General features: G+C 48.2%; 1 long non-coding RNA gene and 1 other non-coding gene across 6 annotated transcripts in view; one reads left to right on the top strand and one right to left on the bottom strand.

Annotated features, from left to right (window-relative positions):
- Nucleotides 1–25,799, bottom strand: part of LOC144230876 (uncharacterized) — a 32,780-nt gene extending 6,981 nt beyond the window's left edge. Inside the window, exons 1-6 of one of the 5 annotated variants that reach the window (XR_013334908.1) lie at nt 25,680–25,799; nt 17,721–18,865; nt 16,052–16,163; nt 15,414–15,939; nt 14,496–14,720; nt 13,581–13,746 (exon numbers count right to left, since the gene is read on the bottom strand). This is a non-coding gene — a long non-coding RNA (uncharacterized LOC144230876). Of the gene's footprint in view, nt 1–12,469; nt 12,640–13,580; nt 13,747–14,495; nt 14,721–15,413; nt 15,940–16,051; nt 18,866–25,679 lie in introns of those variants that run through there. The other 4 variants (XR_013334909.1, XR_013334907.1, XR_013334906.1 and 1 more) reach the window with 4 other exon arrangements.
- LOC144230969 (U6 spliceosomal RNA) lies at nt 25,228–25,329 on the top strand. The gene has a single exon (XR_013334937.1). It is a non-coding gene; the product is annotated as a U6 spliceosomal RNA (small nuclear RNA).
- Nucleotides 25,800–26,137: the final 338 nt, after the last annotated feature.

The raw sequence follows: 26,137 nt of genomic DNA, 5'->3' as shown, positions 1-26,137 counted from the left end.
ATGCGATGACAACAGACTTATTGATTCTGTTGGTGCACTACTGTATCTTCAGCACCCAGAGAGCCCTGCCAAAGGTAAGCGCTCGGTGCTTGTTGAATGTGTGACTCATGGGATCTTCAGGGTTAAGCAGGAAGTCTAGATAATCAACAAGTGTTTGTTCAGTGATTGCAACTTCCTCCTACAGCTACACTTTCAAGTTCAAATGGTTCCATGAGCCTTGCTGTTCACAAGAGCAGGCAAATGACTTTTTATTCCTAGGGTATGCCCTCTGCTCCTGAGATTCCAGAAGCAACAGATCACTCCTCTCCAGCTGAGTTAATAGCTCAGATGCTTCAAGATGGGCCCCACATGGAACCTGGGGGTACCCCAGCCCCTGAGTCCTTGAAAGGGTCTCCAGTGGGCTTCCCCAATCAGTGTCCCTTCATCAGGCCCCTCCCTCCTATGCCCTCACATAGATGTGGCTTCTTTGTCTTTCTGTGAAAGCCAGCCCGTCTTCCAGCTCAATCTTGGCTTGCTGCTGGCTGGTGGTCTTGCATAACGGGCATCCTGACCTCATGACCAACACGGCAGCTCACTACATCCTGCCCTGTCCCTGACTGCAAAGTAATCCAGAAGTATCAGCCTCCTTCCTAGGGCACAGGGGAGGTGCAACAGATAAATTGAACCTGTTGGTGGTTGGTTTGTCTTATGTTTGGTTTATGTCTTTGTTTGACCCTTAATTATTATTATGTAATATGGACTACCTTTTAATTTTTTAATGCCTTATTTTTTGAGAAAGAACATAAACAGGGGAGGGGCAGGAAGAGAAGGGGACAGAAGATCAGAAGCAGGCTCTATACTGACAGACTGATAGCAGCAAGCCCAACATGGGGCTCAAATTCACAAACTGTGAGATCATGACCTGAGCAAAGTCAGATGCTCAACCAACTGAGGCACCCAGGTGCCCCATGGACTTATCTTTTAAAATCTTATTACCTGAATAAGAGAGTCAAGACAACAAATGTATGAAAGTCAACCTCTTTTGAATTATAACCTGTTCTACAATTAACTTGTGGAAAGTGGTGGGATTGAGGGTATGGATGGGGAAATAGTAGATCAAGGACTCCTTTGTCCCTGGTTTGAGAGCTTCTGACATCTGGCCAGAGAGTCTGTCTATGGAAAGGACACACATACAAAGACACACACACACACACACACACACACACACACACACAGCATTCACAACCCAGATGGCAGAAGCCTGAGTGCCAAGCTCTCTCTGGCAAAAGGCTGTCTGCCTCCACTCACCCACTGTATCCAAGATCAGAAGCACAGGAGACTACAACTTTCTTTTTTTTTTATGTTTTATTTATTTCTGAGAGAGAGAGAGAGAGAGAGACAGAATTAACAGGGAGGGTCAGAGAGAGAGGAAGACACAGAATCTGAAACAGGCTCCAGGCTCTGAGCTAGCTGCCAGCACAGAGCCTGACGCGGGACTCGAACCCACAAACCGTGAGATCATGACCTGAGCTGAAGTCGGACGCTTAACTGACTGAGCCACCCAGATGCCCAGGAGACTACAACTTTCTAAATGCTACCCCTGACCTTGCTGTTGGAACACTCTCTCGAAGCAAATACGTATTCCAGCTACCACCAGAGCCAGTCCAACATCCCTCTCTGATGCTCTCCACTGCTTCCTTGAAGAAGAAAGGACCAACCCCCTTCTACCTTCTTCTCTCAGGAAACAACTACTCTGAACTGTCAACAGGGATAGCAGAAAGGGAAGGAGACTAGGCCACTCCACCGTGCCCAGAGTCCCTGCCAGCCGACAGGCAGATGGCTCCCTCCATCACAGGAAGGGGGTGGGTGGCCAAGGTGGATGTGGGCCCCTTAGTCAGTTCAACATTTGGAGGAGTATCTTCTCCCAGGGTGCGGTAAGATTAAATTTTTAAGACTAAAATATAACTGATTCAGAAGAAATGTGAAGGTGGGAGCATGCGTGAAATCTGTAGTTCTACCAGTTGTAGGATTCTTTCAATGTAATTATGTCTCTTTCAACTACATAGAGTAATATGAACTCCAGGCTAGACATTACACATAAAACAGCTCATTTAATACAAGCAGTCTGCAAGGTAAATATTATGATGCCATTTTATACTGATGAGATAAGTGACTTCCATTGAGGCTAGAAGCTCACAGTGGATAAGTGGTATCCCTGTAACTATTTACACTGCATTAATTTCGGATGGATGGATGGATGGATGGATGGATGGATGGATGGAAAGAAAGATGGACAGACAGTTGAGTGGATGGATGGGCAGATTAATAGCAGAAGAAAAGGCAACTAAACCACATAACTTCCCATATCGCTAAACTAATGAAATAGTATACTATTTAAAGGAATAAAATCGATTGGTTAGTAATAAGCATTTCCACAGCTGAGAAAAAGGGAAGGCAGAAAGTGGAGGAACTACTATTATTAGAACCTGTGCTGTGGAGCCAGACTGCCCAGGTTCAAACCTCAGGTCCACCAACGACTAGCTGGAGACCCTTGAGCCAATTATTTTTCTCTCCACCTTAGTGTCCTCATCTGTAAAATGGGGATATTGTGAGAATTGCATGAGTAATGTAAAATAATATGTAGAGCAATTAGAGCTTTGTTTAGCACCTAGAGAGTGCTCCATGAATGCTGCTGTTGTCGTTCACATTTCGTAGGAAGAAGCTGAAGCCCAGGGAGGAAGATGATGCTTATTTTGCAATTACTCCAATAACACCACTTTCTGTATTGATTGTTGGCAACCCTCTTATGCAGTCATGGTGCTACAAGAAGATTTTGAGCCAATTCTAGCCAAACAATTCTCAGCTACAGTGAGGATCTAAATATTTATTTATTTATTTTTATTTAGAGAGAGAGAGAGAGAGAGAGTGCCAGAGAGTTGCAGAGAGAGAGGAAGACAGAGGGTCCCAGGCAGGCTCCACACTGTCAACATAAAGCTAAGCCAGGCTTGAACTCATAAATCGTGAGATCATGACCTGAGCTGAAGTTGGACGCTCAACCGACTGAGCCACCCAGGCACCCCTGCAATGAACTGAACACTTACACTGAGCAGGATATATAAAGACTACAAAGCAGGTCAGCATAAGCTTGGGTTTTGCCACTAGATTAGTTTTGCAAACAAATAGAAAAGCTTTGGGCTTTCAGAGCCTTATTGGGCATCAGAAAGGCAGACAAGGGATGGTAGACCTTTAGTGAATTATGAGCTGTTTCCCCCTTGTCCAGGCTGCTCTGAAATTTGTATCTGGGGCACCTGGGTGGCTCAGGTGGTTAAGCATCCAACTTCAGCTCAGGACATGACCTTGCAGTCTGTGAGTTCAAACCCCGCGTCAGGGTCTGTGCTGACAGCTTAGAGCCTTGAGCCCGCTTCAGATTCTGTGTCCCCCTCACTCTCTGCCCCTCCCCCACTTACACACTGTCTCTCAAAAATAAATGTTAAAAAAAATTTAAAAAAGAGTTTGTATCTCATCAATGTTTGCTGAGCAGTCACTGTTTNTCCCCCTCACTCTCTGCCCCTCCCCCACTTACACACTGTCTCTCAAAAATAAATGTTAAAAAAAATTTAAAAAAAGAGTTTGTATCTCATCAATGTTTGCTGAGCAGTCACTCACTGTTCTAAGCTGGTTTATGTGAATTGTCTCATTTGATTCTCAGAATAACTGTAAAGGATAAGTAACCAGCCCAAGGTCAAGCACCATCTGTGACTGGCTAACAAAGTTTCCCAGCCAGTGAGGCATTTTCAGTACAGTTTACCCTTGAACAACACAAAGGGTTGAGGCATCAACCCCCATGCAATTGAAATCCACATATAACTTTTGACTCCCCAAAACTTAACTACTAATAATCTACTGTTGATTGGAAACTTCACCAATAACATAAACAGTCACTTAACACATATTTTGTATCTTATTTATATTATATATGTGTTCTTACAATACAATAGGGTAGAGGAAAAAAATGTTATTAAGAAAATTATAAGGAAGAGGGGAGCCTGGGTGGCTCAGTCAGTTAAGCATCCAGCTCTTGATCTCAGCTCAGGTCACGATCTCACAGCTTGTGGGTTCGGGTCCTGTGTCAGGCTCTGTGCTGACAGTGCAGAGCCTGCTTGGGGTTCTTTGTCACCGTCTCTCTCTACCCCTCCCCGTCCCCCCAAAAAAAGTTTTAAAAAAATTAGAAGAGAAAATACACTTATGGCACTATACTGTATTTATTAAAGAAAATCCAAGTATCAGTGGACCCACATAGCTCAAACCTGTGCTGTTCAAGGGTTAACTGTATTTTTTCCTTCTTCCCTCACTTTTTATGTTTTCATTCCTGTCTTTTGATAACAGTTTTGGCTATTATTTTCTCTGTGCTTTCCTTTGAAACTAGTAGGTAGAGGAGGTGCCAGAAAATGTTTTTAAATTATGGCCCTTCATCTCATCCATTCCCTGACACAGACTTTAAGTCCTCGGTGAGGTTCAGGGGATGTAGCATCATCAGCTTCTAAGTACCACAAACACGATTCAGGACTCACCAACACGATTTCTAGTGAACAGAATTCTACTGGGATTAAAGCATGGCCAAACAGAATGTTCACTCCAGAGCCTCAGGTGGTTTGAGGTTAAATTCGGGGTCTCTTTTGGTTTTCTCAATCCGTTGAGCTCACTGGCCTCCATACACCAAGCACGTGAGACGCACAAAGCAGGAGGCCAGAGCTGCTACTCTGCAGCCGAGGGCGAAGCAGATGGAGAGGCAAAGGAGGATGTTCCATAGCAAAGAAATTGCATGGCATGTTTGGAGAATGCAGAGTGGTCTGGCAAGGGCACAGCTGAGCTCATGGGCAGGGGATGGAGATGAAGGGGCTGGCAAAATAGTCCGGGGCTGATAGTGAAGTGCCCCAAATGCCAAACTGAAGGACACGCACCTCACTGCATGGGCCCTGAAGCCTCTTGGAGGCCATGAGACCGGTATCCAAGGGCACTTAAGACCTATCTGTCTTGCTCACGGCCATACTGCCAGTGCCTGGAATAAACAGTACCCGACACACAGCTGGGACTTGATGTACATTTGCCAAAGGAAGGGGTGAAAGAAAGAATATGTGAGTCGATTTACACTGGAGAACATACTTAAATGTAGAAGGAGGGCATGGGATCCTGTTGGGATTTCCTAGGAAGAGTCCCGGTGTGGACCCATGAGAGAAATCGGTGATGGGCACGGAGAAGAAAGGACGCGGCCAATCAACAGTGATGGCAGATTCTACTGGACTTGTCAACCAATCAGATATGGCCTCTGGAGGGCAAGGGGCCTCAAAGTCACCTGACCAAGTGTCCTGGTGAAGAAGGGGGAGAGGGCTCTTCCCAATGGGCTGCTTGGAGAACGCGCCCTTTGGGCTTGGAGATGTAAGATACTCAAGGAACAGCTGGAGAATGGTACTTGCGTGCTCCACCAAGCAGCTGGGTGAAGAGCCATAGAGCTAGTTTATGGTGACCAAAGTAAGAACATAGTTATGGCAGCCTCCTGAGAGATCAATTTCCCCTTGGCTCTTTTCCCTCCTCCCCATGCTGTCCAGACCTCAACTCAGAGACGTACCCTTGGAGACAGAGAGGCAGCTACAAAGCAGGAAGGGAAGCAGGGATGGGAGGAGCTGCGGCTGGTGGGTGGCAGTGGGTGGTGTAAAGCTGAGGACGGCTGGCAGCAGCGAGGTATCAGGGAGCATAGGAGATTCAGGAATGGCCCATCTCACGCCTGTGGAAGTTCACAGGGAGACTTTCTGGCCACATCAGAGCCAGGACAGGCAGGACTGGTGATAGATTCAGTGCTTCCAGGGGAAAAGGCCATATATAGGCATAATTTTTAGGTTTGGGGAGGCGACATCAGTACCTTGGTGTTCCTTTCACCCTGTTCCAGAAACTTTGAGAGAGCTAGGGAGCAGAGGCTCCTGGAGGCAGCTGCTCATGGCTCCGATCCCACCCCCACCCTCTGCCAGCCTCCAAGTCTAGGGGCCTAAGCAAGGGCTTCCAGGTGGCCCAGGGGAGACCCTTGGGGTGATCCCTCTGACAACCAGCCTTCAGATGGGCCATGGTCCACGGACTCTGGAAAGCTGAAATCTGACCCAACAATGCTGGCTCCTCCAGAAAGATTCAAGGTCAGCGAGTCCACCCTCCCCATGCTCACAGGGAAAGCCCAGGCTGAGGGGCAGGTGACTCACCCAGAGTCACAGAAAGAGCCAAAGAAACCAAAGGTGGACCCCAGGGAAGGGCCCTCTCTAGGAATGGCTATTACTCATAGAACCCCCCACCCATATGATCTTCTCTCATAGGGCTCCACACTAGGGTTAGAAAGGGATACATTCAGGGGTGCCTGGGTGGCTCAGTCGGTTAAGCATCTGACTTCGGCTCAGGTCATGATTTCATGGTTCATGGGTTCGAGTCCCGCGTCGGGCTCTGTGCTGACAGCTAGCTCAGAGCCTGGAGCCTGCTTCAGATTCTGTATCTCCCTCTCTCTCTCTGACCCTCCCCTGCTCACACTGTCTCTCTCTCTCTCAGAAATAAAAAGGGAGGAAGGAAGGAAGGAAGGAAGGAAGGAAGGAAGGAAGGAAGGGTGCATTCATGGAGCACTTACTCTGTGCCAGGCCCTCTACTGGGCACTGGGGGTACAAAGATGAACATGATGTGGTCCCTGCTTTTAACAAGTTCATAGTTCATTGGGGAAACAGACGTGAAACCAAAGCATCAGAATGAGAAAAGCTATTCTAAGGATTCAGTGAGATAGGTGGGGGTAACACTAAGCCATTTAATCCTCCAGCCACACTTGAAGAGAGGTGTGGTAGCCCATTTACCAGATGAGGAGGCTGCAATTACCATGGTTAAATCACCTGCCTCAGTTCACACAGCTGGTGGGAGACCCTGGACTGGCATGCCAGAGCAGCCCACCTAGGAGGCGAGACGATTCTGTGCACTTCCTGCCAGCTCCTCACTCAATGGCATCACACTGGTCATCTGAATCTGCCAGCAGACGGACCACAGAACTCAGTAACACTTCAAATCAGGTGACTGTCTGGGTCCGACCCAAGACTTTTCCAGTCTCACCCAGAATCTTTCCTGGATTGAAGCATCGGGCTAAAAAGCCTGCCTCCCCAGGGTAATCACGCCAGCCAGTCCTGGACAAGTCCAAATACGACAGCGGATGTGATCTACCTTCTAAGTCACAGGGTGCTGTACAACTAAGTTAAGTCCCCATCTATCCCTTTAGCTCACATCTGAGCAGACACACTGGGGCTCAGACTCACCAAGTGGGCCCAGGATGGGAGGGGGTGGAGCGGGGTCGGGAGGAAGGGGGAGCTGAAGGAGAGCAGTGCTCCATTCTCCACAACACCAATCTCAGGGAACGTCACCAATGTGATTGATTCATCTGTCTCCCTCCCTAGCTTCACAAAAACAGGGACTGTGGCTGGTTTTGCCGACAATGTAGCCCAAGCGCCAAGCACCACGCCTGGAGGCAGGAAGCCCTACATCAACATTTGTTGAAGGAATGAATAAATGAATAGAATGAAGCGGGAGGGCATCAAAGCTGAACTACACGGAGTTGCCAGGCCAGTCTCCCTCCCAGCACATCTTCCTTACATCTCCGCATCCTATAGGCAGGAGAAGACCAGAGCCCATCCCTGCCTCTGGAAAGCTGGGAGTCAGCCAGCCTACAGGGTAGAATCCTTCTGCCACTTACTACCTGGGGCAGCTGTGCCTTAGTGCCCTCAACTATAAAATGCAGTGGTGACTCACGCTGATCGGAGGGGCTAAAATGAACAAATCAGGAAACTCTAGATGCTGGTGAGGATGTGGAGAAACGGGCACCCTCCTACACTACTGGTGGGAATGTAAACTGGTGCAGCTCCTCTGGAAAAGTATGGAGGTTCCTCAAAAAATGAACAGAATTCCCCTATGACCCAGCAATAGCACTGCTAGGAATTTACCCAAGGGATACAAGAGGGCTGATGCATTGGGGCACATGTACCCCCATGTTCATAGCAGCACTCTCAACAATAGCCAAATCATGGAAAGAGCCTAAGTGTCCATCCACAGACGAATGGATCAAGAAGATGTGGTTTATCTATCTATACAATGGAATACTACATGGCAATGAGAAAGAATGAAATCTGGCCATTTGTAGCAACGTGGATGGAACTGGAGGGTATTTAAGTGAAATAAGTCAGGCAGAGAAGGACAGATACCATACATTTTCACTCATATGTGGAACAAGAAAAACTTAACAGAGGACTATAGGGGAGGGGAAGAGGGGAAAAATAGTTAAGGAGACAGAGGGAGGCAAACCACAAGAGACTCTTAAATACTGAGAACAAACTGAGGGTTGATGGGGGGGAGGGGAAAGTGGGTGATGGGCATGGAGGAGGGCACTTGTTGGGATGAGCACTGGGTGTTGTATGAAAACCAGCTCAACAATAAACTATATTAAATAAATAAACAAAAGAACAAAAAATAAATTAATTCTTTGAATCTCAAACATAAAATGCAGTGGTGAGATTGCTCTGTGGATTAAATTAGTTAATATGTGTGAAGCGTCTGGCACATAGGGAGCACTGTGTGTTGAAGAGATCGAAGTCACCNAGAGGTCACCCCCCACTCCCTCCCCCCTCCTTCTCCTCTCCCCCCACTCCAGATGCTCCTCCAGTAAGCAGAGACATTTTCTCCTCTGTTCAAACGCAATTCTCCAGCCCATTCTATTCCAGAAAGGGGAGAAACCCTGGGGGAAAAGAGAGTTGAGCCTCTTCCTTCTTGCCCCACCTCCCAATATCCCAACCCACCCACTTCGGTCTCTCTTTAAGGAACCCCCAGCCTTATTCTGCCCCGCCAGGCCCCATAGACGGTGAGCCGGCCCCCAGGTTCCGACTGCCCGCTGGGGGTCTGGGCAGGCAGTAGGCAGGACCTGAGCCTGGAACTCTGAGCTGTGACCGGAGCCCACACACCGCGGCCGGCTGCGCCACCCAGTGGCGACTTGCAGAATCGGCGGCGGAGCAGGTCTGCAGAGCCGGGAGGTTCAGAGGAGCCTCTGCAGAGACAAAGGCAAAAGAATGCAACAGAAAGGGAAAGTGGGCGGGTGGAAAGACTATCACCAAAAAGCCTACTGGTAGCTCTAGGTCACAGAGGTAAATAATTCAGTCGGGAAAGCAGTGATGCCTTGGCCAAGCCGTCTGCAGGGGCGCTTTCACATCTCCCCATGCCACCTCAGCCTTCTCCTCTCATGGGAGAATAGTTGGCTGGGGACTGCGGCTCCTGTCCCCTGACATCCATGCCTCCCCTGTGCCCTGGGCTGGTGAGGAAACAAAAAGAGGGCTGTCGTGGTGCTGAGGCCAGGAATAGCCTCCCTCCAAGGTCAGTGCTGTCCAGAGAGTCCAGATTCCAATCCCAGCTCCACTCTGCCAGCCTGTGCCTGCATTTCCACACCTGAGAGAGAGGACGATCAAAATAAACACCTCCCAAGTTCCCTCACACGGGGTGTGTGACACTCAAAGGACAGAATGCTGCGGAAAGCATTTGGAAGGACAAAACCACCACTATTCAAAGTGTCTGATCCATAGGACTTTAGTCCCCATGTGACGAGAGGCAATTACAAATACACTTGCTTAAGGACCCTCAAGTCCTAGTTAAGAACTCCTCAGAAGAGAGATTTCTTTTTGGAGGGGAAAGAAAGGAACACGGAGTTGAGATCCAAAACTGCAAGGTTCCATATGGGAAATTTAAATGATCAAGAATGTCTTAACAATTTTACTCTATAGAAGTACAAGTCAGCTTGCTCTTTAGGAAATGAGTGGAACAGGCATTTCGATCCCCTAAAACATTTGGGAGAGGAAAGAGAAGCCGAAAGAGTTGTCTAGGATCCTACTCAGAGCCACTTCGAAGGTGGAATTGCAGAATCACGGCACCTGACCTTGGCCTGTGACGTCCCTGGCAGCGGTGGCTGTCCAGACTGCAGGAACACCTTCCCTCATCTACCTGCAGAGGAATATTCCCTGTACAAGAACAAATCTACCTGCTGATCCTGTTCTGACCTCAGAGGCAGAGTCCGGGCCCCCTGACCACTGGTTCAGTGTCACAAAAACAAAATTGCCCCCACTTCAGAGTTCAGCACCTGAACTCTAGGCAGGATAAGAGTTGGCATCAGAGTCAGGGAGAGAAATCAGAAGCAGCCTGGCCCCAAACTCCACGCCAGAATGGAGCAGTGAGCCAACCACACTTACCCACATTCTCAACACTATGGGCAGGGCAAGAAGGCCTGCTTTAGGGAGAGGATTGGGGCAGGCTGGCCAGAGGCCCGGCCCCTGTCAGGGCACACATGAGTATGGCATTTCAGTTCCTCTGGTAAAGACACCTCTTAAAAGTCCCCTTTGCTACAGGGACCCTATGCAGGTCTTACTGGCCCCCTTCTCCCTTCCCTTCTTGTCTTCTCTCCCTAACCAGAGAGGTCGCACTCACTGTCCTCACAGCCTGTGTGCTTGCTCTTCCCAGGGATTTTGTGCTGATTGATTCTGCTTCTCAGGCTTTTCTTCCCCTCAGCTCACATGCCACCAGGCAACATCTCTTTATTCTGTGATGATATTCCAGAGAATCTTCCAGAATCTTTGGGTGAGAACCTTGATAGACATTGCCCTTGAATCCTCCAAGCCCAGTGGGTCGTCAGCATTTACTGAGGATTGCTGCGTGTGCACTTGCGTGGAGGCAGGGACAGGGGTCCCTCGGATGTCAGTCTCCACCCTGTCCAGAGAGGTTCCAAGTCTGGACCCTGAAGCAGGGGCAGACGCAGACCATCACCCAGCTCGTGTTGGCAGGACTGGTTTCTCAATAACTCAGCAAGTCCCCATCCCTCGCACAGGCTGTTCAGCGTAGTGCTGGGTCCTGGAGACTTCCTAGGTGAGACGAGGTGCTCTCTCAGGACTCCCTCCCTGTGCGCCTCCCCTGTCATTCTGTCCCAAGGAGAGGCAATGCTCATCTGACTGGTCAGACTGAAGGACAGCAACTGGCCCATATTTGCAGGCAGGTGTGGTCGCTATTCCTAAAATGTGGACTGGGGAGTGGCTGCCATGGCCCTCTCCTCCATTCACACAGCAGATGCAGTTCGGTGGCCCAGGCTCTCTCCCTTGTCCTTCTACGTGACTGGCCAGAGCAAATAGCAGAAATTTGGAGAACAAGGCCCCAGGCGCAGCCCAGTTGGCTATGTGGGGTGCAATGTCAAGTGTGACTCTTCTCTCTTCACTGCTCTTCCTCTAGGTCACCATCTGAGACTTTGTGGGCAGTGCTTGCTCCGTTTTTTAGGTCTGCCTGGGTCCTCTGGCCATCACAGGTATTAGCCCCTTCTTACTGCCAACACCTTTAATAATAATGATAATAACCCATGTGCTGGAAGAAGCAGTTCAGCAGGTAGGGTAGACTGTGCTACAATTCAAGGTAAGAGCTAGACTATCAGGAAGTTGGGAAAGCCCTCAGAGAGAGAGCAGAGTTTAAGACTGGCCTTGAAAGATATATAGGACCCCACAGACATTTGGGGACATGGGAACAGGCATTCCAGGCAGAAGGAACTCAGCTGTCATTGGAGAAGAGTAAAGAGTCCAGTTTGGTACTGGCTACATGAATACGAACAATGGAAGAAGATTCTGGAAAGTTTGGTAGATGCCACAGACTAGAGTCCTGAAATGCTGAGTCAAGACATTTTCACCTAATCCAGTAAGGCACCTGGGAGCCACCGAAAGCTACTGAGCAAGGAGGGCTGTGGTCAGGACTGAGCTCTAGAAAGAAGAATCTGGCAGAAGTGTGTGGAATAGATTGGAGCCATATAAGCCAGGGGCAGGAGGCCCAGTCAGGTGGCCTGTACGGTGACCCAGGCAAGCAGAAGGTAAAGGCGGGGCCATGGAACCAGAGCAGGGGCCCTGAGGGGGAGGGCGAACACAGAACCCAGAGGACTAGAACCCCAAGGAAGAGAGAAGACAGACTGTGGAGGGTTGCCAGAAGGGTCTCCAGGGGAACGGAGGTGCCCTCTACCGAAAGCAGGAGGGCAGGGAAGGTGGGGCTGGTTTGCCAACATAAGCCTGACCACCTGCCCCTGGGCCTGTCTACCTCACCTCCTACGGCTGCCCCAGGACCTGCCTTCAGACTGTGCCCTCACCGCCTTCATCAATATCCACAGTGTCTCTCGTTTCTACTTCCATTCTCAGCTCTAGCACTGCCTCCTCTGGGAAGCAACCCTGAGCCCCTCCTCGGGGGCTTAGTTAAATGCCTTCCTCTTGCTTATGTCCTTCCTGACACTGGTGCTGGGTGAACTACAATTGCTGGTTCACTGTGCCCCGCCCCCCGCCCCGTCACCCTGAAGCCTTTTGAGGACAGGTGTCGATTTAACATGGAGGCAACAATGTTTATTGGGCACCTACCATGTTCTAATGCCCGAGAACACACTGGGGAGTAAGTCCGGTCCCTGCTCACGTGGCATGTGTGGTCTAGTGGATGAAGCAGGTGACCAGTTACACAGACTGTCCGCACGATAGAGAGCACCTCTTCTTTGACTCTATCTCCCGTCCCCTGGTGGGTCCTGGCGCAGAGAAGATTCTTTCTAAATGATGGCTGAGTGAAGGAAGGACACGCTGATTTTGAAGTGTGGCAGGACATCCGAAAGCAGCCAGAACAGAGGGCTGGCGCTCGGGAGAGAGGACAGCAGAGGGATATTTTTGGAAGTTGGCCCACTTACCTGTGAGTTAACATGGGTTCTGCTAAACTTAACATGTAGAGTGTGTGGGAGTCCGGCGCTTACAGGGAACATGAAAATGAGGAAGATTCTGCATTCCTGAGCTGGCTGAAATTAACAGGGGACACAGCCTCAAGCCCAGCGGGGCTGCTCCCTCTCTGAACACATTCTGTTTAAGGAAGCGGGACGTGGAACCCAGCAATTGCACTACTAGGTATTTATCCAAGGGATACAGGTGTGCAGTTTCAAAGGGACACATGCACCCCAATGTTTATAGCAGCACCATCGACAATAGCCAAAGTATGGAAAGAGCCCAAATGTCCATCGACAGATGAATGGATAAAGATGTGGTATATATATAATGGAGTATTACTTGGCAAATCAAATCTTGCCATTTGCAACTACATGGATAGAACTAGAAGGGATTATACTAAGTGAAATTAGTCAGAGAAAGACAAATATCATGACTTCACTCATATGAGGACTTTAAGATACAAAACAGATGAACATAAGAGAAGGGAAGCAAAAGTAACATAAAAACAGGGAGCACGACAAACAGAAGAGGCTCTTAAATACAGAGAACAAACAGAGGGTTCCTGGTGGGTTGTGGGAGGGGGAGGGGCTAAGTGGGTAAGGGCATTAAGGAATCCACTCCTGAAATCATTGTTGCACTATATGCTAATTTGGATGGAAATTTTTAAAAATTAACTTAAAAAATTTGTTTAAATAAAGAAATATTGTCGACCGTGGGGGTAAAAAAGGAAGTGGGACGTGGAGTCGCCTGCAGCAGAGAGCCAGACAGCCAAGAGAAAACACTTACACCGTGGAATGTTCCTGCTCCAGGAAGCGCTGGAGTCGGTGGCCGAGGGAGGCAGCCTCCGTGCAGTGCCCCCGATAGCAGACCCAATCTCCGGCTCCAGACCAACCAACGATAATGTCTTTCCTAACTTGATGTGCGACTTCAGTCCACCTGAATGCCTGTGGCACTGAGCAAATCAAATGGAGATCCCAAAGGGACATCAAATAGGGAAAGGGCCTGTTCTGGGCATCGTTTCTGCTGGTCCTTAAAAAGAATGATCCAGATTCCCAGTCAAGAGCTCCCCGTGTGGCTCCCTGAGGCCCCCTTCCCTGCACCTCACTTAGCGCTTCCAGCCAGACTCCGCTACCCACAGTCTCTAGCCGGCTGAAAACACCTGCCAGGAAACCAAGCCTCCCCAGGCAGATGGCAAGGCTTGGCCTTGGAGGGTTCCAGACTCCCCTACCCTGAGCCCCCTCCCCACCTCACTGCGGTGCCCACGGCCTCCGGCTCATCCTCCAGCACCACATGCAGCATGCAGACTCCAGGCTGAAGGCCCCATGAAGGCAAGGGCCATGTCGTGTCGCTCGCTATCACACCCCCAGCATCTCCTACATCTCCGGGCACACGGAAGGCCTTTTACAAGTACTTGTGACGCAGAGTCAAAAAAACTCTGGACGCCTCTCATGTAAGATAGAAGCCCGGGAAGCATCAGGCTCAGAGAAGTCCGTGTCCAGCCCTCCCACTCCCTCGGCCTCCCTCCTGAGCACCCGTCTACATGACACCATCTCTTAAAACCTACAATGAACACAGGCTGGCCTCTCCCCTCCCCAGCTGTCCTTCTCCCCTCACCCCAGAGCCCCCTGTTCTCTCTGGGACGTTTCCAGGAATGTTTGGCATCATCTCAGACAAGATAAATGGCCTGACTTCCTTACCAACCTGGGACACCTACGCCTCCCAAATTCCTTCCGCCTTTGTTGTAGACAGTGAGGGGGGAAAGCAGAATTCCTCATCCTCAAGCAGGGTTAGCGCACATTCTAGAGAGACAGACGCCGCTCGATCACCAGCACACCTTCCATCCAGTCCTCCGGTCCTGGCTCTGCCACTTACGTTCTGATGACAGTGGGGAAAGTTCTGCATCGATGTTGGCCTCAGTTTCCTCACCTATAAAATGGGGATGACATTAATAGTTCCTACTTCATAGGGAAGAAGATTAAACAAGATAATTCATGCAAAGCACTTGGAAAAGTGAGTATGTGATTAAAAGAATTTTTTATTATAATTATTATTATCTTTAGGTGCCATTATTAACTATTATTATAATTATTTTCTTTAGCTCAGACAGGGACTCACCAGAGGGTGCTTACTTCAACACACACACACACACAATGTGCCCGGTCACACACGCTGGCTCCCCTTCCCATTCTAGGGTGGCTATTAAACCAGAGCCCTCTGCCAGCAGGAGGCTCCTCCCCACCTACTTATATAAACACTTCTGCTAAATATCACTCTCTCCCCTCCTCCAACAAAAATGATCTTTTTTTTTAAGATTTTATTTTTTAAGTAATCTCTATACCCAACATGGGGCTCAAACTCACAACCCTGAGATCAAGACTCACTTGGGGCACCTGAGTGGCTCAGTCGGTTAAGCGACTGGCTTCTGCTCAGGTCATGATCTCACGGTTCGTGGGTTCAAGCCCCGCATCGGACTCTGTGCTGACAGCCAGCTCAGAGCCTGGAGCCTGTTTCAGATTCTGTGTCTTCCCCTCTCTCTCTGTGACCCTCCCCTGCTCATGCTGGCTGTCTCTCTCTCTCTCTCTCTCAGAAATAAATAAAACATTAAAAAAAAAGACTCACTTGCTCTTCCTACGGAGCCACCCAGGTGCCTTCAACAAAAATGGTGTCGTCACACACCCTCCTACACACTCTCTCCGGATCACTGTAGCCTGACTGCTGCAACGTATAGCCTCCCAAGCCAAGGGTTTGATACGACACAGGCTTGTTTTTCATTCACAGTCCGGTATGTCAAGGGGAGGGATATCCTGCTTCATGAAATCATTCAGAAAACCAGGCGCCTTCCCTATGACTCCACCATCTTCCTGGGCCTTGGGGCCCCGCCTGGGTCCTCCGCATCCACCCAGAAGGTGGGAAGAAGAAAGCACACAGAGAGTTGAGGATATGCAGGTTTTAGAATCATGCTGGGCAGGGGTGTGTGTCCGGTTAGCCTCTGGGGTTGGCCAGAAGCTCAGTCCCATGCCACCACCTTACTGCAGTGGAAGCTCAGGAATAGTCTTTCCAAATGTCCAAGAGGAAAATAAAATCAATTCGATGAACACGGCATTTTTTTTTTCTGCGACCCACTCCTTCTGAAGCTGAGGCTTCTCTAGAAGGGAACTTGAATTTATTTTCTGAAGGGCACGCGCTCAGAAAACAGACCCAGAGCGATGCCGCAGGTGTTCCCCTCCAAGCCTATCTCAGATGATGACCCATCTCACCTGGGCAGCCAATGTGGGAGAAAGAAGGTGGTTTGGGAATGGGACAGAGCTGGACCCAGCTCTCAGCTCCGTCTCTTCCTCAGACTTCTCAGGCCTTCTGCAACAGCTTCCTCTTTTGCAAAGTGCAAGTGGTAACACAGGGTGGTTACCAGTTGGAGGGAACACAGATAAAGGGCGATCGTGAATGGAACATGCCCCCCCCCTCCTGTTCTCCCATGCCCCAACCTCATGGCATTGAGGTCAGGATGGTCTGTGAATGTAATTAAGCAAACACAAAATCTGGAAACCCAAATCCCTCCGGGCGCCAGCCGAGGCCAGCTTGATGCTTTTCATTCCTCCACCCCACCCGCAATCCCACACTTCCTGCTCTGATGCAGATGGCCCATGGAGGCCGAGAACCAAACAGTATGGGGAATTGGTTGTTTCCTCAGCTCCTACAGATTCTGTCCCTAATTGCAAACCCCTTTGGGACATATTCTGAAACAAGAGGCTTTGCACTAACCACTAGTTCCTAAACAAACACACATCCGGGCTCAAGCCTTGTTCCTCATTCCCCCACGCGCTGGCTCCTCACACACCTTGCTTTAAAACAATTACTTGGGAAACAAAAGGCAACGCCCACCTAGGTCGCTCTTGGATACAAACAGGAGTCACTGTTCTCCTAGCAGCGGGACCTGCCCCAGCTGCACGTGTTTGGTGCTTGGGTTCCCCCTCCCACCGCCACCCTCCCAGGCCAGCAGCCCGAGGGCGTGCACTGCTGCCAGGAGAATCTGAACTTGAGTTTAAATTTGCAACCTTTCTTCCCAGGCACACCTTTTGCTCTACTGCAAACAGACACCCACTCAACAGCAGGACCCACATCCCTGGGCCCCACAAGGAAATCCCCAGCTCAGATAAGAATCATGTGCCTTTTTTTTTCTTTCTCTCGATTTTCAAACAGATCCAATAACCATACAAATAAATCAGAATTATAAAGAGCTACCCATTAGACACTACCAACTGACCCAAAGCCAGGCACTGTTCTGGGGGGCACAGCTAGGAAGAAAAAGGGTAAGTCCTCGCACTTAAGTGCACCTGGAGGCAGGGGAATGGCAAATAGAAACCACACCTGTTAGGGTTCTCCAAACGGAACCAGTATGAAACATGCATGTGTGCATGTATACGTATATGTATACAGAGATTTATTTCAAGGAATTGCTTCATGGGATTGGGGGAACTGGCAAGTCTGAAATCTGTAGGGTAGGCTGGTAGCCTGGAAACTCAGGCTGGTGCTGAGGCTGCAGTCTTGAGGCAGATTTTCTTCTTCCGTTGGGAAATTTCACTTTTGTAGTTAAGACCTTTCAACTGATTAGACGAGGCCCACCCAAGCTAGAACAAGGAATCGTTTTCCTTAAAGTTAACTGATCGTACATGTTCCCACATCTACAAAATACCTTCGCAGCAGCACTAGGCTAGTGTTTGATTGAATAACCAGGTACTACATGGCCAAGCTGACACAGAAATTAACCATGACAGCTATACACACCTGTGCAGGGCAGTGATGCGTGAATAGGGAAGGAGAAAGCAGGGGGAGGGGGTCAGGGTGCCCCAGGCAGGGGGATGGGAGGAGACCCACCATGTGAAGTACAGTGGGTCACTCAGTATGAACCTGAATGAAAAGTAAACATACCTAGGCAATGCGCTCAGAAAGCAGAAACTCCTGACCTGGTTAGGCATCTCCTTCGTCAAGACTGTGCTGCATGGGGACCTCGAGAGGAGGCGCCCCTGGTAGAACTCTTGTTAGGTTGCTTGACATCCAAAGCAGGCCTTACAGTCTCCTGGGCCCGTTCGTTCAGCAGACAGGAATCCTCGTTGCAACAACCTCCTGGCGTCTACACTTGCTCCCTTCAGTGTCCTGCCTGGGGCCCTCAGGGTCCCAGGGCGCTCTGGCCAACCGGCCCTCCCCCACGGGCCTCCGGCCTCTTCTCCTCTGTTCTCATCGCCTGTGCGCCCCTCTTTCTGCAGCTCGGTTCACCACACCCTTGGCCTATTCCTGCCTCAGGGCCTTTGCCCTTTCTGCTTCTGTGGCCCGAAGGGTCTCCTCTTGGCCATTTCCTCGGCTCTCCCACTGGCATCCCCCTCAGAAAGGCCACCACTCACTGAAATAGCACCTCCCTGTCACTCCCTGCACCTTAGCCCATCTGTCTTGTCTTCCCAGCACTTACCTTAAATATATATTTCTTTGTTAATCATCTGTCTCCTCTCACTTGAATGCAGGGGCGGGAACTCCGGGTTTCGTGTATACATGTGGTAAAATAAAATAACATAAAACCATTTAAAGTGTACAATTCAGTGACATTTCGTACTTTTACCAAATTGTGCAACCATCACCACTACCGAGTTCTGGAACATTCTCATCACCTCAAAAGGAAACTCCGGACCCATTAACCAGTCACTGCCCGGTCCTCCCACACACACGGCCCCGAGCAATCCCTAATGTGCTTTCTGTCTCCCTGGACCTGCCTATTCTGGACAGTTCATACAAATGGAATCATACAACATGTGGCTTTTGGTGTCTGACTTCTTTCACTTATCAGAAGGTTTTTGAGGTCCATGCATGTTGTAGCTCAGAGCAGTATTCCGTTCCTTTTATGGCTGGATACCGTTCCATGTGTGGATGCGCCCGTTTTGTTTAGCCATTGGTCAGCTGGTGCACATGCAGGTCGTTTGTACCTTTCGCTCTTATAAGTGATGCTGCAGTGAATATTTGCATACAAGTGCTTGTTTGAAGGAGACTCTGTTTCTATCACTCCGTGTCCCTGACCGCGAAGAGACCTGCACAGGGAGAGGCTCAATAATTAATAGCAGTGGACAGTTTTATCTTCAGACAAACAAAGAGCAAGGTTTGGGCATCTGGTGTCCTCAAGCTTTAGGTCCCCCTCATCTGCCCCCTCTGCTCAGGACTGAGACCCCTGCATCTTCCTCTTCCCAAACCCACACTCGGTGTCCCCAGCCAAACCCCACCCAGCAGTGGGATGAGGGTCCAGCCGGGCTCTTCCCCCGCTGCCCAGCTCCCCAGAGGGAAGCATATCCAGGCCATGGAGAGAAATGGGTCCTTCTGAATTCTCATGCAGCCCCAGGATGCCTCCCAAACAGGGCATCATTATCTTCAGATCAAGTCTGGTCAGTAGGATAATAGCATGCCAGAGGTTTCTTCAACTAGGATAAAACCTTAAATCTCACAATTAGAAGAAAGTCTCTAAAAAAAGATAATATCCCAGGCATTGGCTTCCTCGGGCGCCAGAACTAAGTGCCACAACCTGGGTGGCTTAAAGCAACAGAAACTTGTTCTCTTACAGTTTCGGAGGCCGGATGTCTGAAATCAGGGTGCTGGCAGGGTCACGCTCCCTCTGAGATCCCTGGCCACTTCCTAGCTGTGAGGGGTTTCCAGGAACCCTCGGCGTCCCCCAGCCCACAGCCTCGTCGCTCCAGCATCTGCCTCTGCGATCACATGGCCTTCTTCCCTGGTATCTCCACGTGGCCTTCTTACAAGGACTTCAGTCACAGTGCATCAAGAGCCCTCCCTACCCCAGTATGAGCTTATCTGAACTAAATTACATCTGCAATGACTTTATTTCCAAATAAGGTCACATTCTGAGGTACTGGAGAGTAGGCCTTCAACATAACTTTTGGGTGCCACAATTCAACTCATAACCTTAGAGACAGTAATGGGATACACATCCTTGATCTCACTAAAGTGTGAGTGACTGATAAGGTAGGAGGGGGGCTGGGGACCGCCATGCAAAAGAAGAGGGGAGAGGACAGTGCATTTGCCAGGCATAGACAGGTAGTTCCACTAATGACCAGTGGGGTAAGAGGGCCAAGAATGGAGCCACAAAGACTGGTTTCTTCGTCTTTCTCCTTGCTTAGGTGAGGACTAACAGTTCAGCAGGGGCGGCTGCAAAACAGGTAAAAGGAGTATCTCGGGCCTCCTAGAGAGATTCTTTTAACACTCGGCCCAGCTCATTCCTCCTCTCAAAACCCTCCCAGGGCTCCCTTGGCAAGTGGCCTAAAGTCATGAGGCCCCACACCAACCACCCTCTGCGTCCACACACTTACCTCCTATCCCTGCCCCACCACTCACTCCATGCCAGCCTTATGGGCTCCTTGCTGTCCTGGAAAGTGTCCAGCAAATGTCCTGCCCTGAAGCCTCTCTCCTGCTATTCCTCCTGTCTGGAATGTTCTACTCCCTTCAGAGATCTCTGTGGCTCACACTGCATCTCATCAGGCCTTCCCCGACCACCTTAGCCCAACTCTTCCCCAGCACCACCTTGGCTCTCACCTTGCCAATCTTCTCCCCAGCACTTACCAGCCTCTGATACACCGGTCCTTGCCTATTGTCTGCCGGTCTTCCTCCACTAAACTATGAACACCGCGAGGGCAGGAAGCTTGTGTTGTCTTTTCACTGCTGTATCCCAGGCCCCAGAGCCTCTCTGGCATGTACTAGGTGTTCAGTATATTTTCATCAGATGAAGGAAACAGCTTCTGCCCCACCACGAGGTCCGAGGACCTTGCAGCTACTTAGGGGCCCACCTGGATTCGCCAGGCTAGTCTTCCCATCTCAAGATTCTTAACTAAATGACACCTGCAAAGTCTCCTTTGCCACGTGCGGTGACACATTCACAGGTTCCGGGGGTCGGGACGTGGATGTATTTGGGGGCCGCTATTCAGCCTGCCATAGGCCACCCGCACACCCTCCTGAGCCTCTCCCCAACCCCAGCTTTGGGGACTCCTGACCAGATGGTACCCCCTCACCCTGGGCTTCTTACAGGGTGAGTGCAGCAGCCGCAGCCCCTGGCTTACACTTGCTTCTTCCTGCTAAGGCCGAACCAGGCTGGGCAGGCTTGGAACCACTATCCCAGCAGTGAGGACAACAGCACAGCCTTCAGCTTGTTTCCGGTGGGGGGCAGGGGGGCGGTGAGGCAAAGGGGAAGGCAGGGGTCTAGGCGGGGATCCCTAGGCCTCTTTGTACTTTTTCCTTCTATTTGTTCACCCCCTGCTTCCTCTCTCATGCTGGACACACTCTGGTTTTCTTCTCTTATTTTCTATCCTTCTCTGCCTCAGCTGGTGACACCCAGCGACACTGAGCACCTTCCGTGCTCAGTGCATGAAGGAGAGAGAGTTCGCTGAGCCTTTGCGATTTCTCTCCCTCGCGCACATATACACATGTGCACACACACACAGGAATCATATGCTGACTCATATTCTGAACAGTGTTTGCCAGAAAAAGAGGCTGAGGGCATGGACCCCAGCCCAGGCCAGCCCTGTGTGATGACCAGAGCTATAGAGCCAGAAGGGCCAGCCCCCAAATCCATCATGACCCCTGGCTGGCCATGAGACCTGACCCGTGTTCTCATCTATAAAGTGAAGATAATATCCCAAATGGAATGGGGTCCCCAGAATCTTGGCATAACTTTAAAAATATTCTTGATGTGGGGGCGCCTGGGTGGCTTAGTCGGTTAAGCGTCCGACTTTCGCTTAGGTCATGATCTCGCGGTTCGTGGGTTCGAGCCCCGCGTCGGGCTCTGTGCTGACTGCCAGCTCAGAGCCTGGAGCCTGTTTCACAGTCTGTGTCTCCCTCTCTCTCTGACCCTCCCCTGTTCACGCTGTCTCTCTCTCTCTCCTAGAAATAAATAAAAAAATAAAAAAATAAAAATAAAAAAAAAATATTCTTGATGTGGAAGAATCTTTGTAACAAGTGAGCAAGGAAGAAACAGAGATCATGGATGCAAGACTCTCTTTTAACTTTTAACACCTGTGACAATTTTGTAGCTTTCTGAGAGTCATAATTGGTTTAGACAGGGGGCTGCCATTAGCAAAGACTAGTGAACTTCAGAGGAATTCTGGTTTGGTTTTTTGGTTGAGTCGTTTATTCATCAAGGATTGGAGTACTTGGTAATAACCAAGTTCTGCTGTGCAAGGGAAGAGACATATAAATGTAAAACAGGATACTAATGTAAATGTAAAAACAAGAGCTCTTCCCTTGGGCTCACTGTCTACTAAGGGAGGTAAACCTGNCAGAGTAGGGGGCTGGGGGGCTGCCAGCTCCCTCTGTGTCTGTTGGGAAGGCTGCTCACATCCCAGGCCAAAGCTTGGAAGGTGAGGAGGCGATGACAGGAGAACAAAAAGGTGAAGGGAAATGAAAGCAATACAGGCCTACCTCAAGAAGCAGGACAAATATCAAACCACCTAACCTTACACCTAAAGGAGCTAGAAAAAGAACAATAACAAAATCCAAAACCAGGAGAAAGAAATAAATAATAAAAGACTAAACCAGAAATAAATGATATAGAAACTAAAAAAACAAAAACAAACAACAACAACAACAACAAAAAAAGCAATAGACCAGATCAGTGAAATCAGGAGTTGTTTTTTGAAAGCATCAACAAAATTGATGAACCTCTAGTATGACTCAAAAAAAAAAAAAAAGAGGACCCAAATAAACAAAATTACTAATAAAAGAGGAGAGATAACAATCGACAGCACAGAAATAAAATAATTGTAACAGAATTGTAACCTGTGTGCCAACAACTTGAGCAACATAGAGGAAATGTATAAATTCCTAGAGACAAATAACCTACCAAAACTAAAGCAGGAAGAAATAGAAAATTTGAATAGACCAATCACCAACAATGAAATTGAATCAGAAACCAGAAAACTCCCAACAAACAAGTCAGGACCTGATGGTTTCACAGGCAAATTCTATCAAATATGTAAAGAAGAGTTAATATTCTTCTCAAACTATTCAAAAAATACAAGAGGAAGGGAAACTTCCAAATCCATTCTGAGGCAAGTATCAGCCTGATACCAAAAACAGATAAAGACACCTCACAAAAAAAGAGAACTACAGGCCAATATCTCTCATGAATATGGAGGCAAAAACCCTCATCAAATATTAGCAAACTGAATCCAACAATATATTTTTAAAAAATCATACACCGCAATCAAGTGGGATTATTCCCGGGTTGCAAGGTGGTTTAGTATTCACAAAACAGTCAATATGATAATGTCACATCAAGAAGAGAAATGATAAAAACCATATGATCATTTCAATAAATGCAGAAAAAGCTGTACTCAAAGAGTACAGCATCCATTCATGATGAAAACTCTCTGCAGAGTAGGTCTGGAGGGAATATACCTCAACGTAATAAAGGCCTTATATGAAAAAACCCACAGCCAACATCATACTCAATGGTGAAAACCTGAGAGCTTTTCACCTAAGGTCAGAAATAAGACATGGAGGTCCACTCTCACCACTTTTACTCAGTGTAGTAGTGGAAGTCCTAGCCACAGCAATCAAACAACATAAAAAAAAAATAATGCATCCAAACTGGTAAGGAAGAACTCAAACTCTCATTAGTTGCAGATGACATAATATTATTAGTTGCAGATGACATAATATTATATATAGGAAACCCTAATGACGCCACAAAAAACAACTAGAACTGATGAATGAATTCAGCGAAGTCTTGGGATACAAATTAGTGTACAGAAACCTGTTTCATGTCTATATGCATATAATGACGCAGCAGAAAGTGAAATTAAGAAAACAGTTCCATTTACAATTGCACCAAAACAACAAAATATCTAAGAATAAACTTAACCAAATAGGTGTTTGAAAACCGTAAAACACTGATAAAAATTCAAGACAACACGGAGGAATGGAAAGACATTTCATGCTCATAGATTGGAAGAACGAATATTGTTAAGATGTCCATACTGCCCAAAGCAATCTACAGATTTAGTGAAATCCCTATCAAAATACCAATACTATTTTTCACAGAAGGAGAACAAATGATCCTAACATTTGTATAGAACCACAAAAGACCTCAAATAGCCAAAGCAATCTTGAGAACAAAACTAAAGGTATCACAATTCCAGATTTCAAGTTATATTACAAAGCAGTAGTAATTAAAACAGTATGGTACTGGCATAAAAAAAGACACATTAGATCAGAAAACCCAGAAATAAACCCACAATTATATGGCCAACTAATCTTTGGCAAATGAGGAATGAATAGACAATGGGAAAAAGACAGTCTCTTCAACAAATGGTGTTTGGAAAACTGGACGGCAACATGCAAAATAATGAAATTGGACCACTTTCTTACACCATACACCAAAAGAAACTCAAAATGGATCAAAGACCTAAATGTGAGACCAAAACCATAAAAATCCTGGAAGAGAGCATAGGCAGTAATTTCTCTGATATCAGCCATGGCAACAGTTTTCTAGATACGTCTCCTGAGTCAAGAGAAATAAAAGCAAAAATAAAGTACTGGGATTTCATCAAGATAAAAAGCTTCTGTGCAGCAAAGGAAACAATCAACAAAACTAAAAGGCAAATCTACTGAATGGGAGAGGATATTGGCAAATGACATATCCAATTAAAGGTTAGTATCCAAAGCATACAAAGAACCGATATAACTCAACACCAAAAAACTCCACAAATAATTCAATTTGAAAATGGGCAGAAGGGGTATCTGGGCGGCTCAGTTGGTTAAGCGTCCAAGCCAGGCAGCCAGCTCAGAGCCTGGAACCTGTTTCAGATTCTGTATCTCCCTCTGTCTCTGACCCTCCACCTGCTCACGCTGTCTATCTCTCTCAGAAATTAAAAAAAAAAAAAAAAAAAAAATAGAGCTACCCTATGATCCAGGAATCACACTCCTGAGTATTTACCCAAAAAACACAAACACACTAACTCAAAGGATACATGCACCCCTATGTTTATAGCAGCATTATCTACAATAGCCAAACTATGGAAGCAGCCCAAGTGTCCATTGACTGAGAATGGATAAAGATGTGGTATATATTCAATGGAATATTATTCAGCTATAAAAAATGAAATCTTGCCTTTGCAACAAGGATGGAGCTAGAGGGTGTAATGCTGAGTGAAGTAAGTCGGTCAGAGAAAGACAAATACCATATGATTTCACACATATATGGAATTTAAGAAACAAAATAAACAAGCAAAGGGGAAAAAAGAGAAACAAACCAAGAAGCAGACTCTTAGCAACAGAGAACACACTGATGGTTACCAGAGGGGAGAAGGGGGGGTTTGGGGGGTAGGAAAATTGGGCATAGGGATTAAAGAGTACACTTAACATGATAAAAAAAAAAAATTAAAATGAAGTTAGAGCTCACTTCGGCAGCAATCCCAAAATTGAAACAATACAGAGAAGATTAGCCTGGCCCCTGTACAAGGATGACGTGCAAATTCGTGAAGCTTCCATATTTTGCACTGTTTCCCCACCAAACTGCTACCCTTTGCAGATTAACTCAGAGGAAACAATATGAGTCAAAGCACAACACATGGCACCGAATAATGAAATTGTGATATCTCACTAGAAAAAAAATACTTTAACGAAATTAAAAAAAAAAAGGAATCTCAGGAGATGGCTGGGTACCTGGCCTCAGAGGTTGGGGGGGGAGGGGGGGATCCACAGCATCCAGACAAGCCTTGACCAGAACGAGCTCTAGCTCCAACAGTGTTACATCCTGAAGTAGCCCCAGACCTCTCCCCATTCTCCACTCCTCGGACCCCCACCACACCCCAGGGGGGACAGAAGGGGGCTTTGGGGCTCTCTTACCTTGTTTCACTGCATGCTGGTAGGATTAGCATCGTCCTTTGAAGAAAGAGCTTCCGCAGTGGGTGCGTGCTGATTCCCGTCAGGTCAGTACAGCGTGCAGGTGTCTGACCTCCTCATGTAGTTCTGCCTTTAGAAGCCAAGCAGAGACGGGAAGGTGAGGGGAGAAGAAAGTATCCTTTTTAAGTTCATAGCTATCTGATTATTAGCATAATTGTTCGCCACCTGGTGCTCGGGTTAATTGTGGGGGGTGGGGCCTAAAATAATGTGAGGAAAGCACATATTGAGCCCTAACCACCAGTCCTCTCTGCACTTGCTGCCTGTGGGGTGACCTTGTACGGTCCCCTGAAGTCACTGAGCCCCAGTCCTGGGTTAACGAGCTGCCCGCTGACCCGACCACCTCACGATACCCAGATGCAATAACGGGCATGCGGGTCATCTTGAAATGAGGACAGGATACC

This window comes from Crocuta crocuta, unplaced genomic scaffold (assembly GCF_008692635.1).
Source record: "Crocuta crocuta isolate KB4526 unplaced genomic scaffold, BGI_CrCroc_1.0 scaffold3, whole genome shotgun sequence".
NCBI classification, from domain to species: domain Eukaryota; kingdom Metazoa; phylum Chordata; class Mammalia; order Carnivora; family Hyaenidae; genus Crocuta; species Crocuta crocuta.
The sequence above is the reverse complement of the archived record's forward strand: the minus strand, read 5'-3'. Positions and strand labels throughout refer to the sequence as shown.